At 45.7% G+C, this 17,143-nt stretch overlaps 1 protein-coding gene across 2 annotated transcripts in view; it reads right to left on the bottom strand.

The window, feature by feature from the left end:
- Positions 1-9,079, bottom strand: part of LOC120065501 (semaphorin-3D-like) — a 172,191-nt gene extending 163,112 nt beyond the window's left edge. For both annotated transcript variants that reach the window (XM_039016554.1, XM_039016555.1), the window contains exon 1: positions 8,845-9,079. The gene's annotated coding sequence lies outside the window, so the exon portion shown is untranslated. The remainder of the gene's footprint in view (positions 1-8,844) is intronic.
- Between the last annotated feature and the right edge of the window lie 8,064 nt (positions 9,080-17,143).

Here is a 17,143-nt window from a genome sequence, read left to right as displayed (position 1 = left end):
CCTTGACTGGACTGCCATGTAACATGCACTTGCTAATGTTATTTCACCTTCCCAATACAAGCTTTGTTCACACACAGCAAACCACAACCACTCCTGAGAACGTCCAACTTCCTCTCTTTATGTCCAGCGAGAACCAGTGGACAGAACGTACCCATACCCCAGCCCTACCCTAAGGAAACAGGATACAGGGAGTAGTACTACAGATGTGATATCTTAAATTTGACTTAGTTTCTCACAGAAGGAAAATAATCCTGCAGCAACAGGAAATGTGAAATATGATGTGGATTATAATTAATGGACTTTTTTTGTTGTTGTAGGGTTTGATACATTTTAAAATGGAAATTACAAACTTTAGAAGTTTGCATTTGAAACAACAGGAAACCGGGTGATCAAATTAAGATGCAATATATGTACAAGTGGGTAGTGAGGTTTGTATTATATTATTAACATGTCAGCTGGTCTGGTTTATATCACAACTGTATAATCACATGATTTATAGAAACATGCCTTAATAACCCAGAGGGGAAATGAGGAGGAATGTATATGTTAGTCACCTAATCGCTCTACATAAAGTATATTGTAACCAATCTGAGTTGGAGGAGGACATGGAACTCTGTTCTTCAAGGCGCTGCCACAGACACAGCTGGGGAGTGTGGGGCTGAAATTCCATCTGATTGATACTTAAACACACACACTATGCAGCTGAATTAGGGTGTTCTCCCAATTACACTAATAAAAATAATCAATCAATTATTATTATTATCAAAAATGAATAATTTAAATAGGAGGATATAAAACTCTGTCATACCTATAGACAGCTGGTACACCACCTCTGACTGAAATAGACGGTGCACCACCTCTGACTGAAACAGACGGTGCACCACCTCTGACTGAAACAGACGGTACACCACCTCTGACTGAAACAGACGGTGCACCACCTCTGACTGAAACAGACGGTACACCACCTCTGACTGAAACAGACGGTACAGCACCTCTGACTGAAACAGACGGTACACCTACTTTCCATTTGAATGGGGGTGTTCTCCCAGTAACGCTAATAACACAATCAATGACACTAGTAACATAATCAATCAGTTTAGGTTTTATCCCAATAGCGCCAATAACAATAATTAATCCATTTGATTAACAATACAAATCCAACGTAGTTTGTGATCGTAGAGGTTCCTAGTAAATAATCATCAAAACGAGCACCAAAGGTCACCGCAGGAGAAATGGGGTTGGTGCATTGGTGAGTGGCACAGCGGTCTAAGTCACTGCATTGCAGTGCTAGAGGTGTTACTACAGACCCGGGTTTGATCCAGGGCTATATCACAACCGGCCGTGTTCGGGAGTACCATATGGACTTGACCCAGCGTCGTTAGGGGAAGGTTTGGCCGGGGGGGCTTTACAGAGTCGTCCAGGTTTGGCTGGGGTAGGCCGTCATTGTAAATAAGAATTTGTTCTTAACTGACTTGCCTTGTTAAATAAAGGTTAAATAAAGGTTAAATTAAATAAATAAAATGTTGAAATAGCATGTTATAAATCAATTAATTCAAAATGTACAACTGAGACGTTTAGGAAATAAAAACGTCCTATCTTTCCTCATCGAAGTGAAAACATGGGTACTTGATACCTACAGTCTCTCTGTTTAACTTCCCCCCCTATCTTTCATTCTCCTCCTCTCTCTCTCTCTCTCTCTCTCTCTCTCTCTCTCTCTCTCTCAACCCATCTCTCTCTCTCGCCATCCTTAGGCAGCAGTAATAAGGGATGGGTTAATACCTGCCCGCCTGACACATACTGAAACAATGAGAAGGACCCAGGACCCGATCTTGACTATAAACCACCCAGCAGCATCTACCTCCCTCTGTCTTTCCTACAGACCCACAGTGCCACGGTCTTGCAGTGTTCAGACAGTAAGCACTATTTGACTTTAACCTCATCCCCACCTCCTGATCATCCTGATGCTTCCAAAGAGGCAATATGATACGTTTTATAGACAAAAGAGGCGATATGATACGTTTTATAGACAAAAGAGGCAATATGATACGTTTTATAGATAACGTTACATATTCAATATGTTCTACTGGTTCTAGATTTATACTCTGACTGTAGGACCTGAACTAGAAAGAGAATACAACATGTAATACTCATCACCCCCCCCTTCATCTCCTTCTCTCATCTCTTTCTCCCTCCCCCTTCATCTTTCTCTCTCTCTCCTCCTCTCTCTCCCTCCCTCATCTCTTTCTCCCTCCCCCTTCATCTCGCTCTCTCCTCCTCTCCCTCCCCCTTCATCTCGCTCTCTCTCTCCTCCTCTCCCTCCCCTCTCTCATCTCTTTCTCCCTCCCCCTTCATCTCTCTCTCTCTCTCCTCCTCTCCCTCCCTCCCTCATCTCTTTCTCCCTCCCCCTTCATCTCGCTCTCTCCTCCTCTCCCTCCCCCTTCATCTCGCTCTCTCTCCTCCTCTCCCTCCCCTCCCTCTCCCTCCCCCTTCATCTCTCTCTCCTCCTCTCCCTCATCTCTCTCTCCCTCCCCCTTCATCTCTCTCGCTCTCTCTGTCCCCCTCTCCCTCCCTCCCCCTTCATATCTCTCTCTCTCGCTCTGTCCCCCTCTCCCTCCCTCCATCCCCCCTCATCCTTCTCTCTATCTCTCCTCAGCCTTCCCTCCCTTCCCACTGCAGCTCTGTCAGTCTGCTGTGAGGAGAACCAGACCCAGAGCTCTACCTAGTCCCTGACGGAGTAGCAGCAACCCAGAAGGAGGTAGCTGGGGCATGTGGAGGGGTGGAGTGCTGGGAGAGATATAGGGAGGGTAAGATCAGAGAGCTGGTCCCATGAGAAGTGCATGGGACCTCTGGGATAATTTGAGGAACAAAACCTGCCGCCCACTGTGCTTGGCTGACTGGCAATAGAGTACTGGAGGTGTCCCAACAGACAGACTGACCTTCAGCTTAGCCTCTAGATTCAGACCCCTCTCAGTCCATTCTAAGTCCGGCTCAGCCTCAGGCTGTGTCCTATATTGTGCGCTACTTTTGACCAGGGTCGTTTAAGGTCAAAAGTAGTGCACTATATAGGTACTACTGTGGTATTTTGGACACATCTTCAGACCCTCTCAGCCCAGCCTGTAACCTCTGAGCCCTGGCACAGTCCCCCTTAGGTAAACTGAATAAACTGGACCAGGAGAGGAAGAGAACACATCAGCAGGTTCTGGTCACCGGGTTCTGGTTCTAATACACTGGAGACCTCTTAGTAACATGTAACATCGCTTATTGGATCAGGACAGATCATCTCTCAAAGTGGCAGATTTTAAAATGAATAAATATCTCAGTCTATGTGTTGATGAGGGAATGGTGTTACATTTTTATTCATGTGTTGTATTCATGTTACAACTCGTGTTACAACTCAGGCCCCCTACAAGTAGTTACTGCCTATGACTAGCTCAGATCTGTCTGTAGCCTCTATTATCATGATGAAACTACACGTCAGAGACAGAGAGGGGGAGAGAGTGAAGACCATTGTGACGACCCTCCCACTCTGCCAAATTCCTTCTCTTTGCTCTTGTTTCCCTTAGCAGGATGTCGGTGGGCGGAGCCGAGAGGGTCGTCAGCGAAATGAGACACACCTGGGCCCGGGTGTGTCCCAGGATAAATGCACCTCTTCCCCATTCATTGAGGAGACTCTCTCCATGCAGACACACCTGGGCCCGGGTGTGTCCCAGGATAAATGCACCTCTTCCCCATTCATTGAGGAGACTCTCTCCATGCAGACACACCTGGGCCCGGGTGTGTCCCAGGATAAATGCACCTCTTCCCCATTCATTGAAGAGACTCTCTCCATGCAGACACACCTGGGCCCGGGTGTGTCCCAGGATAAATGCACCTCTTCCCCATTCATTGAGGAGACTCTCTCCATGCAGACACACCTGGGCCCGGGTGTGTCCCAGGATAAATGCACCTCTTCCCCATTCATTGAAGAGACTCTCTCCATGCAGACACACCTGGGCCCGGGTGTGTCCCAGGATAAATGCACCTCTTCCCCATTCATTGAGGAGACTCTCTCCATGCAGACACACTGATAGATTTTGTTTGTGGCATTTTTGTGTCTGTTTTCGTTTGTTCGCGTTGGCACCTTTCAACACCCCTCATTATCACATTTATACACGCAACCATTCACTTACACTACTGATTACCGACTACACACCAGTGTTAATTGTATTTAGTTTACTTTAGTTAATAAATATATTTTGTTATTTCTTATTTCCACGTTGTCACCCTTTTTGTTACGAACTTTGAGCCGGTTCGTGACACCATGGACATGGAGGAGCATAGTGTATATATAGTATAGTTTACAGTATATAATATAGTACATAATATAATATAGTAGTATATAATATAGGGCTCCCGAGTGGTGCAGTGGTCTAAGGCACTGCATCTCAGTGCAAGAGGCGCACAATTGGCCCAGCTTCGTCCAGGTTTTGTCAGGGTAGGCCGTCATTGTAAATAAGAATTTGTTCTAAACCGACTTGCCTAGTTAAATAAAGGTTACATTAAAAAAATATATATATATAGTATAGACTACAGTGCCTGATACATAGACTACAGTACATGATACATAGACTACAGTACATGATACATAGACTACAGTACATGATATATAGACTACAGTACATTATATATAGACTACAGTACATGATACATAGACTACAGTACATGATACATAGACTACAGTACATGATACATAGACTACAGTACATGATATATAGACTACAGTACATGATACATAGACTACAGTACATGATATATAGACTACAGTACATGATACATAGACTACAGTACATGATATAAAGACTACAGTACATGATACATAGACTACAGTACATGATATAAAGACTACCGTTCAAAAGTTTGGGGTCACTTTGAAATGTCCTTGTTTTTGAAAGAAAAGCAAATGTTTTGTCCATTAAAATAACATCACATTTATCAGAAATAGTGTAGACATTGTTAATGTTGTAAATGACTATTGTAGCTGGAAACGGCAGATTTTTTATGGAATATCTACATAGGCGTACAGAGGCCCATTATCAGCAACCATCACTCCTGTGTTCCAATGGCACTTTCTGTTAGCTAATCCAAGTTTATCATTTCAAAAGGCTAATTAATCATTAGAAAACCTTTTTGCAATTATGTTAGCACAGCTGAAAACTGTTGTCCTGATTAAAGAAGCAATAAAACTGGCCTTCTTTAGACTAGTTGAGTATCTGGAGCATCAGCATTTGTGGGTTCGATTACAGGCTCAAAATGGCCAGAAACAAATAAAAATGTTCTGAAACTCGTCAGTCTATTCTTGTTCTGAGAAAATGGCAGAGTTGCAAAGAAAAAGCCATATCGCAGACTGGCCAATAAAAAGAAAAGATTAAGATGGGCAAAAGAACAAAGACACTGGACAGAGGAACTCTGCCTAGAAGGCCAGCATCCCGGAGTCACCTCTTCACTGTTGAAGTTGAGACTGGTGTTTTGTGGGTACTATTTAAAGAAGCTGCCAGTTGAGGACTTGTGAGACGTCTGTTTCTCAAACTAGACACTAATGTACTTGTCCTCTTGCTCAGTTGTGCACCGGGGCTTCCCACTCCTCTTTCTATTCTGGTTAGAGCCAGTTTGCGCTGTTCTGTGAAGGGAGTAGTACGCAGCGCTGTACGAGATCTTCAGTGTCTTGCCAATTTCTCGCATGGAATAGCCTTCATTTCTCACGGTACAACCGTGAGATTGGGATGCTCCCAACAGTGCATGTTCATGGTAAATACAAAGCTTATTGTGTGTGTGTGTGTGTGTGTGTGTGTGTGTGTGTGTGTGTGTGTGTGTGTGTGTGTGTGTGTGTGTGTGTGTGTGTGTGTGTGTGTGTGTGTGTGTGTGTGTGTGAGCGAGCGAGCGAGCGTGCGTGCGTGTGTTTGTGTGCGAGCGCTTGTGTGTGTGTGTGTGTGCGAGCGTGTGTGCGTGCTTGTTCATAGTAAACACAAAGCATATTGGGACATGTGTTGTTCAAGTTGTAAACGATGTTCAAACAGTCAGAAGGCTGTGTAGCTTCTGGGAATGATTACTGATGGATATATATGGCACTGTACGGTACTTTAAACATCTGTCTCTTTATGTCAAATAGACACTCGTGGAAATAAGATACAGTGATAATTCCATCACGATGTCATCAACACCCTTGAATAGAGATTGAAAACGTGAGAACAGATCTATTTTGTTGTACCATTTTGACATATGCAGAGGACACATTTCTGTTTCTCACAAAAAATGGACAACAAAGTAGACATTCTATTCTCATTCTATTGATACTCAATATCAACTCAGAAATGCATTTCAATTTCAAACAATGACTTGGAATATGTAGATAACAGGACTTCGAGTACGGGAAGATAAAAACAAATGAATGTTGATCAGGTATATCAGGTGGGTTATTGTTTGCTAGGCTGTGGTCGAGGCAGCTCAGTTACCGTTGGAGCAGGGCACCAGCCAGATAAGCATTGTGAAGTGTGAACACTGGAGCACCCACTGAAAGAGTGAAGTACCTGGCTATGCAAAGAGGTTTAACATGTTTATCATATATGCATAGTCACTTTAACTATACATTCATGTACATACTACCTCAATCAGCCTGACTAACCAGTGTCTGTATGTAGCCTCGCTACTTTTATAGCCTCGCTACTGTATATAGCCTGTCCTTTTACTGTTGTTTTATTTCTTTACCTACCTATTGATCACCTAATACCTTTTTTGCACTATTGGTTAGAGCCTGTAAGTAAGCATTTGACTGTAAGGTCTACCTACACCTGTTGTATTCGGTGCATGTGACAAATAAACTTTGAATTGATTTGATGTGTCACCGATAGCATTCTCCAAGCATCTAGTGATGTTTCTCTCTCTCTCCAAGCATCTAGTGCTGTTTCTCTCTCTCTCTCTCTCTCTCTCTCCAAGCATCTAGTGCTGTTTCTCTCTCTCTCTCTCTCCAAGCATCTAGTGCTGTCTCTCTCTCTCTCTCTCTCTCTCTCTCTCTCTCTCTCTCTCTCTCTCTCTCTCTCTCTCTCTCTCTCTCTCTCTCTCTCTCTCTCTCTCTCTCTCTCTCTCTCTCTCTCTCTCTCTCTCTCTCTCTCTCTCTCTCTCTCTCTCTCTCTCTCTCTCTCTCTCTCTCTCCAAGCATCTAGTGCTGTTTCTCTCTCTCTCTCTCCAAGCATCTAGTGCTGTTTCTCTCTCTCGCGCTCTCTCTCTCTCTCTCTCTCCCTCTCTCCAAGTAGGTTAAAGTATCTTTCCCCTTCTCACTTAATAGGTTCTGTGTCTACGTCAAACTATTATTCCAGTGGCACTGAGATAAGAGGAAAGACACAATGCAGAGATACAGTCATAGGAAAGAGAGGGAAGCAATGTAGCCACAGTCACAGACGTAGGCACAATGTAGCCACAGTCACAGACGGAAAGGCACAATGTAGCCACAGTCACAGACGTAGGCACAATGTAGCCACAGTCACAGACGGAAAGGCACAATGTAGCCACAGTCACAGACAGAAAGTCACAATGTAGCCATAGTCACAGACGGAAAGTCACAATGTAGCCACAGTCACAGACGTAGGCACAATGTAGCCACAGTCACAGACGGAAAGGCACAATGTAGCCACAGTCACAGACAGAAAGTCACAATGTAGCCACAGTCACAGACGGAAAGTCACAATGTAGCCACAGTCACAGACGTAGGCACAATGTAGCCACAGTCACAGACGGAAAGGCACAATGTAGCCACAGTCACAGACAGAAAGTCACAATGTAGCCACAGTCACAGACGTAGGCACAATGTAGCCACAGTAACAGACGGAAAGGCACAATGTAGCCACAGTCACAGACAGAAAGTCACAATGTAGCCACAGTCACAGACGGAAAGTCACAATGCAGCCACAGTCACAGACGTAGGCACAATGTAGCCACAGTCACAGACGGAAAGGCACAATGTAGCCACAGTCACAGACAGAAAGTCACAATGTAGCCACAGTCACAGACGGAAAGGCACAATGTAGCCACAGTCACAGACCGAAAGTCACAATGTAGCAACAGTCACAGACGGAAAGGCACAATGTAGCCACAGTCACAGACGGAAAGTCACAATGTAGCCACAGTCACAGACGGAAAGGCACAATGTAGCCACAGTCACAGACGGAAAGGCACAATGTAGCCACAGTCACAGACGGAAAGGCACAATGTAGCCACAGTCACAATGTAGCCACAGTCACAGACTGAAAGTCACAATGTAGCCACAGTCACAGACGGAAAGTCACAATGTAGCCACAGTCACAGGAGGAAACAACAGTCTGACAGACAGTTTGTACCGAGGAGTCAACTACCATAACAAGATGTTCTATAGACAATCACTGCACCTTACTCATATCAGCCAGGACCAGAGATTTATTTTAGGTGTGGTTCACTGTATTCTCTATGCTACTGCTCCTAAACATACTCTGTGTTTTAAAATTGGATCTTCAATATCTTATATTGCAAATGGATATTCCTTGAAAATCAACATAGTCAATTTCTCAATGTAGACATTGAGCTTCTCCCTGAATCTCAGTCACACACAGATTGGAATATATTCGGCTGTTTACACGTTTATAAACAGAGCAAAATAAATTGTTAAATAATTTTGGTAGGCTATTGATTGATCTAGAATAGATGTATAGCATAATCTCATAAATCATGTGCTTTACAGATTTTACCTCCCAACAATATCCTCATAGCCTGCCTCACGAAACTGTAAGCCGTTTCAAAAATCTAAGTTAATGTCAGAAAGTCAACTTTTCCGCAACTTACCAGACTCTTTATTTCTTGAAAGTGATTTCTGAAGATGAGTTACTCCAGTCTAAAATCGAACGTAGACGGGCTCCTGATACAGTGACAGGGTGAAACGATCTGCCGCAGGGTTTGAGAAAGTGAAGCGACGTGAGATGTCTCCACATTGTCCCCTTCCACACGTTATAAACAAAGTCCGCATGTTGGGCTGGGATCGTGAAGGCCACTCCTCCGGTAGGTACTCCCTCTCTCCATCATCCTTGGCTGCGCTTCCCAGCTCCCTCCCGCTCTGTCGCCAATAAAATATCTGCTCATTACACTCATGACGCACATCGAGTGGGAACAATATTATGTGTTTGTGCAGGTGTATCTAGCACATCATGATAAAGTATTGGTTGGGTAATATAATAACGGGCCTAGACAAGTAATACATTTTCTCCACATTAAATCTAAGTGTATTTGTCACGTGCGCCGAATACAACAGGTGTAGACCTTTACAGTGAAATACTTACTTACAGGCTCTAAACCAATAGTGCAAAAAAGGGGCAGGGTTATTTAATGTAGTCACTTTAACCATATCTACATGTACATACTATCTCAAATCAGCCGACTAACCGGTGCCTGTATGTAGCCTCACTACTGTTGTTTTTCACTGTATTTTACTGTTGTTTTTATTTCTTTACTAACCTATTGTCCACCTAATACCTTTTTTTGCATGTTCCCATCCTTCCAGTTCCAAATGATCAAAAATAGAAATATACAAAATCAAATACATTTATAAAAATACAGGTTATATTTTTAAAAATTCTCATAAATTTAACATGTAAATTGTGACTGAGGAGGACGTAGTAAAATACTCAGATTCATATAAAACCATTTAATTGATTACAATTAGAAACACACACAAAGCTGCACATCGGCAACAAGTCTCCTTCTCCTCTGAGCTTGGTTGAGTTCAGATGATCCAAACCATAGAAACAGATTGACTAGATTATATCCATCATTATATCCGAATTATTCTATTTGTACAATTTCAAACTGGAGAGACCTCAGTTACACAGACGAACATGACAACATTACAAATACAAACATTCCATCATCCAGTTTCATAGACTTTGGATATCATTGCTATAGTATAGCATATATTTTAAATTCAAATGTGTGATGAATATACTTTCAATTCAACGTGTTTGCTTCAACACAGGGGGAGGGATATTTAGGAGTAGAAAACTTTATTATCATAAACAAAGTAGTCGTAGTTTTTTTCCATTTTAATTATAGAAGACAGGAGTGACGGGAACCCATTCAAAGGTATAGAAACATTTGAGTGGATATTACTACACATTACGAAGTCCATATTGTAGTCAAACCTCCTCAATAAAGAAAGTCTCTGCTATGAGAGGGCTGACCTCTAGTGGCCGTTAATGGCAATTGCATTTTTTAAGGTAGGGAGAATGGAAGGATACAGATTAATAGTATTGACCAGTGGAGGCTGGTGGGAGGAGCTATAGGAGGACGGGCTCATTGTAATGGCTGGAATGGAATGAATGGAACGGTATGAAACACATCAAACATATGGAAACAACATGTTAGACTCTGTTCCGTCTATTCCAGTCCAGCCATTACAATGAGCCCGTCCTCCTATAGCTCCTACCACCAGCCTCCACTGGTATTGACACAAGTTCGTAGTGTTCAGGTGGGGCATCGCAGGAGGGGGGAATCCGTTCAGTAGTATAAGAACATGACCCTGGGCTAAAATACCCTTTACGCTATCATCCTGAGCTAAGGTGGATTAATAACCAGACTAGCTCCGTACAGCTTGGCTTCGCACGGCTCTGTTCGGGCTCAGTAGTGTGGACAGCTCTAGAAAAGACCTAGAGACCTAGACAGACCTGCTGCAGGATGCCACTGACAGAGGAGGAAGGATGTGGTTCAGGAGTATTGGGACCGGTCACTAGCAGGACTGAGAGAAGGCTCACCTGTTGTAGGATGATTATTGGGAGAGGTCACTAGCAGGACTGAGAGAAGGCTTACCTGTTGTAGGATGAGTATTGGGACAGGTCACTAGCAAGACTGAGAGAAGGCTCACCTGTTGTAGGATGAGTATTGGGACAGGTCACTAGCAAGACTGAGAGAAGGCTCACCTGTTGTAGGGTGAGTATTGGGACAGGTCACTAGCAGGACTGAGAGAAGGCTCACCTGTTGTAGGATGAGTATTGGGACAGGTCACTAGCAGGACTGAGAGAAGGCTCACCTGTTGTAGGATGAGTATTGGGACAGGTCACTAGCAGGACTGAGAGAAGGCTTACCTGTTGTAGGATGAGTATTGGGACAGGTCACTAGCAAGACTGAGAGAAGGCTCACCTGTTGTAGGATGAGTATTGGGACAGGTCACTAGCAAGACTGAGAGAAGGCTCACCTGTTGTAGGGTGAGTATTGGGACAGGTCACTAGCAGGACTGAGAGAAGGCTCACCTGTTGTAGGATGAGTATTGGGACAGGTCACTAGCAGGACTGAGAGAAGGCTCACCTGTTGTAGGATGAGTATTGGGACAGGTCACTAGCAGGACTGAGAGAAGGCTCACCTGTTGTAGGATGATTATTGGGACAGGTCACTAGCAGGACTGAGAGAAGGCTCACCTGTTGTAGGATAATTATTGGGACAGGTCACTAGCAAGACAGAGAAGGCTCACCTGTTGTAGGATGAGTATTGGGACAGGTCACTAGCAGGACTGAGAGAAGGCTCACTTGTTGTAGGATGAGTATTGGGGACAGGTCACTAGCAGGACTGAGAGAAGGCTCACCTGTTGTAGGGTGAGTATTGGGACAGGTCACTAGCAAGACTGAGAGAAGGCTCACTTGTTGTAGGATGAGTATTGGGACAGGTCACTAGCAGGACTGAGAGAAGGCTCACCTGTTGTAGGATGAGTATTGGGACAGGTCACTAGCAGGACTGAGAGAAGGCTCACCTGTTGTAGGATGAGTATTGGGGACAGGTCACTAGCAAGACTGAGAGAAGGCTCACTTGTTGTAGGATGAGTATTGGGACAGGTCACTAGCAGGACTGAGAGAAGGCTCACCTGTTGTAGGATGAGTATTGGGGACAGGTCACTAGCAAGACAGAGAAGGCTCACCTGTTGTAGGATGAGTATTGGGACAGGTCACTAGCAAGACTGAGAGAAGGCTCACCTGTTGTAGGATGAGTATTGGGACAGGTCACTAGCAAGACAGAGAAGGCTCACCTGTTGTAGGATGAGTATTGGGACAGGTCACTAGCAAGACTGAGAGAAGGCTCACCTGTTGTAGGATGAGTATTGGGACAGGTCACTAGCAAGACAGAGAAGGCTCACCTGTTGTAGGATGAGTATTGGGACAGGTCACTGGCAAGACTGAGAGAAGGCTCACCTGTTGTAGGATGAGTATTGGGACAGGTCACTAGCAAGACAGAGAAGGCTCACCTGTTGTAGGATGAGTATTGGGACAGGTCACTAGCAAGACAGAGAAGGCTCACCTGTTGTAGGATGAGAATTGGGACAGGTCACTAGCAGGACTGAGAGAAGGCTCACCTGTTGTAGGATGAGTATTGGGACAGGTCACTAGCAAGACTGAGAGAAGGCTCACCTGTTGTAGGATGAGAATTGGGACAGGTCACTAGCAAGACAGAGAAGGCTCACCTGTTGTAGGATGAGTATTGGGACAGGTCACTAGCAAGACTGAGAGAGGGCTCACCTGTTGTAGGATGAGTATTGGGGACAGGTCACTAGCAAGACTGAGAGAAGGCTCACCTATTGTAAGATGTGACAGGCAACTTGCTGTGGTGAGAACCTGCTGTGGTATTCCTGAGACGCCTTCGTGGAGGCATCACAGATCTCCTGGTCAGGGAAACCCACGATGGGGTACACCTGAGGGAGAGGTCATCTGGAACTAGAGTTCTACTAACATCCCAATACAATATATGGCATCCTCATCGTTATGATCAGAGGCGAGAGATTTGTAGTCTGGTCTGGTCTCAGATATGATGTACATGAACCAACTCTTCTGACTAACCTAACAACCTCAGGAGTTAGCTAAAGAACACACAGCTCTATGATCCAGGCAAAAATAAAAATAGATTTTTACCTGAATATTTTCATCCACAAAGAACGCATACCCGGACACCTTCTCAAACGTCTCCAAGGGGAACTCAGGACAGTCAGTCCGGCACAAACACAAACACGTGGTTCTTCCTATGCAGATAAGAGGAGACACAGGATGTTACTGTTGACAGTATTACCAGCTACAACAACACACTGCAGTTTACTGGACAATAGCCTTTAGTTCCAAGTCCTGTTTATTCAGCTGGTCTTGTGACTTATTTTGTACACAGTTGGATTAACAACATGGTGTAACAACCTAGATCACAAAAGGAGTGCCTCACGCCACAACGTACTAGTACCACGTGACCGTCAGCTGAATGTAGTGAATCAGATTTCTATAGACTGGTCAGAACAGTAGAGTTGAGCAGAGCAGAGCGGAGTAGAGCAGAGTAGAGTAGAGCAGAGTAGAGTGGAGTGGAGTAGAGCAGAGTGGAGTAGAGTAGAGTGGAGTAGAGCAGAGTAGAGTAGAGTAGAGTAGAGTAGAGCAGAGTAGAGTAGAGCAGAGTAGAGTAGAGTAGAGTAGAGCAGAGTAGAGTAGAGTAGAGCAGAGCAGAGCAGAGTAGAGTGGAGTAGAGCAGAGTAGAGTAGAGCAGAGTAGAGTGGAGTAGAGTAGAGTAGAGTAGAGTGGTGTAGAGTGGAGTAGAGCAGAGTAGAGTGGAGTAGAGCAGAGTAGAGTAGAGTGGTGTAGAGTGGAGTAGAGCAGAGTAGAGTGGAGTAGAGCAGAGTAGAGTAGAGTGGTGTAGAGTGGAGTAGAGCAGAGTAGAGTAGAGTAGAGTAGAGTAGAGTGGAGTAGAGCAGAGTAGAGTAGAGTGGTGTAGAGTGGAGTAGAGTAGAGTAGAGTGGAGTAGAGCAGAGTAGAGTAGAGTGGTGTAGAGTGGAGTAGAGCAGAGTAGAGTAGAGTGGTGTAGAGTAGAGTAGAGTAGAGTGGTGTAGAGTGGAGTAGAGCAGAGCAGAGTAGAGTAGAGTAGAGTAGAGTAGAGCAGAGTAGAGCAGAGCAGAGCAGAGTAGAGCAGAGTAGAGCAGAGCAGAGTAGAGTAGAGTAGAGTAGAGTAGAGCAGAGCAGAGTAGAGCAGAGCAGAGTAGAGCAGAGCAGAGTAGAGTAGAGCAGAGCAGAGTAGAGTAGAGTAGAGCAGAGCAGAGCAGAGTAGAGTAGAGTAGAGCAGAGCAGAGTAGAGCAGAGTAGAGCAGAGCGTAGTAGAGCAGAGTAGAGCAGAGTAGAGTAGAGTAGAGCAGAGTGGAGTAGAGCAGAGTAGAGCAGAGCAGAGTAGAGTAGAGCAGAGTAGAGCAGAGTAGAGCAGAGCAGAGTAGAGTAGAGTAGAGCAGAGTAGAGTAGAGTAGAGCAGAGCGTAGTAGAGCAGAGTAGAGCAGAGTAGAGTAGAGTAGAGCAGAGTGGAGTAGAGCAGAGTAGAGCAGAGCAGAGTAGAGTAGAGTAGAGCAGAGTAGAGCAGAGTGGAGTAGAGCAGAGTAGAGCAGAGCAGAGTAGAGTAGAGTAGAGCAGAGTAGAGTAGAGCAGAGTAGAGTGGAGTAGAGCAGAGTAGAGCAGAGTAGAGCAGAGTGGAGTAGAGCAGAGTAGAGCAGAGCAGAGTAGAGTAGAGTAGAGCAGAGTGGAGTAGAGCAGAGTAGAGCAGAGTAGAGTGGAGTAGAGCAGAGTAGAGCAGAGCAGAGTAGAGTAGAGCAGAGTGGAGTAGAGCAGAGTAGAGCAGAGTAGAGTGGAGTAGAGCAGAGTAGAGCAGAGTAGAGCAGAGTGGAGTAGAGCAGAGTAGAGTAGAGCAGAGTAGAGTGGAGTAGAGCAGAGTGGAGTAGAGCAGAGTGGAGTAGAGCAGAGTAGAGCGGAGTAGAGTGGAGTAGAGCAGAGTAGAGCAGAGTAGAGCGTAGTAGAGTAGAGCAGAGCAGAGTAGAGTAGAGTAGAGCAGAGTGGAGTAGAGCAGAGTGGAGTAGAGCAGAGCAGAGCAGAGTAGAGTAGAGTAGAGCAGAGCGTAGTAGAGCAGAGTAGAGCAGAGTAGAGTAGAGTAGAGTAGAGCAGAGCGTAGTAGAGCAGAGTAGAGCAGAGTAGAGTAGAGTAGAGCAGAGCGTAGTAGAGCAGAGTAGAGCAGAGTGGAGTAGAGCAGAGTAGAGCAGAGCGTAGTAGAGCAGAGTAGAGCAGAGTGGAGTAGAGTAGAGTAGAGCAGAGCGTAGTAGAGCAGAGTAGAGCAGAGTAGAGTAGAGCAGAGTAGAGTGGAGTAGAGCAGAGTAGAGCAGAGTAGAGCAGAGTGGAGTAGAGCAGAGTAGAGCAGAGCAGAGTAGAGTAGAGTAGAGCAGAGTGGAGTAGAGCAGAGTAGAGCAGAGTAGAGTGGAGTAGAGCAGAGTAGAGCAGAGCAGAGTAGAGTAGAGCAGAGTGGAGTAGAGCAGAGTAGAGCAGAGTAGAGTGGAGTAGAGCAGAGTAGAGCAGAGTAGAGCAGAGTGGAGTAGAGCAGAGTAGAGTAGAGCAGAGTAGAGTGGAGTAGAGCAGAGTGGAGTAGAGCAGAGTAGAGCGGAGTAGAGTGGAGTAGAGCAGAGTAGAGCAGAGTAGAGCGTAGTAGAGTAGAGCAGAGCAGAGTAGAGTAGAGTAGAGCAGAGTGGAGTAGAGCAGAGTGGAGTAGAGCAGAGCAGAGCAGAGTAGAGTAGAGTAGAGCAGAGCGTAGTAGAGCAGAGTAGAGCAGAGTAGAGTAGAGTAGAGTAGAGCAGAGCGTAGTAGAGCAGAGTAGAGCAGAGTAGAGTAGAGTAGAGCAGAGCGTAGTAGAGCAGAGTAGAGCAGAGTGGAGTAGAGTAGAGCAGAGTGGAGTAGAGCAGAGTAGAGCAGAGTGGAGTAGAGTAGAGCAGAGTGGAGTAGAGCAGAGTAGAGTAGAGTAGAGCAGAGCGTAGTAGAGCAGAGTAGAGCAGAGTGGAGTAGAGCAGAGTGGAGTAGAGCAGAGCAGAGCAGAGTAGAGTGGAGTAGAGCAGAGTGGAGTAGAGCAGAGTGGAGTAGAGCAGAGCAGAGCAGAGTAGAGTGGAGGAGAGGTGAGAGAGGAGCAGAGCAGAGTAGAGTGGAGGAGAGGAGAGAGGAGCAGAGCAGAGTAGAGCGGAGTAGAGTGGAGTAGAGCAGAGTGGAGTAGAGCAGAGTAGAGTAGAGCAGAGTAGAGTACAGCAGAGTAGTGGAGTAGAGCAGAGTGGAGTAGAGCAGAGTAGAGTACAGCAGAGTAGAGTGGAGTAGAGCAGAGTGGAGTAGAGCAGAGTAGAGTGGAGTAGAGCAGAGTGGAGTAGAGCAGAGTAGAGTACAGCAGAGTAGAGTGGAGTAGAGCAGAGTGGAGTAGAGCAGAGTAGAGCGGAGTAGAGCAGAGTGGAGTAGAGCAGAGTAGAGTACAGCAGAGTAGAGTGGAGTAGAGCAGAGTGGAGTAGAGCAGAGTAGAGTGGAGTAGAGCAGAGTGGAGTAGAGCAGAGTAGAGTACAGCAGAGTAGAGTGGAGTAGAGTAGAGTGGAGTAGAGCAGAGTGGAGTAGAGCAGAGTAGAGCGGAGTAGAGCAGAGTGGAGTAGAGCAGAGTAGAGTACAGCAGAGTAGAGTGGAGTAGAGCAGAGTGGAGTAGAGCAGAGTAGAGCGGAGTAGAGTAGAGCAGAGTAGAGCAGAGTACAGCTCAGTCCAGCTCAGTTACCATGTGATGGTAAGCTGAATATAGTGCATGAGGTTCGTGTTGCCATGTCCATGGTAGGTGGGGCAGGTCTTGTTTACATGTCCATGGTAGGTGGGACAGGTCTTGTTGCCATGTCCATGGTAGGTGGGACAGGTCTTGTTGCCATGTCCATGGTAGGTGGGACAGGTCTTGTTGCCATGTCCATGGTAGGTGGGACAAGTCTTGTTGCCATGTCCATGGTAGGTGGGACAGGTCTTGTTGCCATGTCCATGGTAGGTGGGACAGGTCTTGTTGCCATGTCCATGGTAGGTGGGACAGGTCTTGTTGCCATGTCCATGGTAGGTGGGACAGGTCTTGTTGCCATGTCCATGGTAGGTGGGACAGGTCTTGTTGCCATGTCCATGGTAGGTGGGACAGGTCTTGTTGCCATGCCCATGGTAGGTGGGACAAGTCTTGTTGCCATGTCCATGGTAGGTGGGACAGGTCTTGTTGCCATGTCCATGGTAGGTGGGACAGGTCTTGTTGCCATGTCCATGGTAGGTGGGACAGGTCTTGTTGCCAT

The sequence above is a fragment of the Salvelinus namaycush genome, chromosome 20, assembly GCF_016432855.1.
Source record: "Salvelinus namaycush isolate Seneca chromosome 20, SaNama_1.0, whole genome shotgun sequence".
Taxonomy (NCBI): domain Eukaryota; kingdom Metazoa; phylum Chordata; class Actinopteri; order Salmoniformes; family Salmonidae; genus Salvelinus; species Salvelinus namaycush.
The sequence above is the reverse complement of the archived record's forward strand: the minus strand, read 5'-3'. Positions and strand labels throughout refer to the sequence as shown.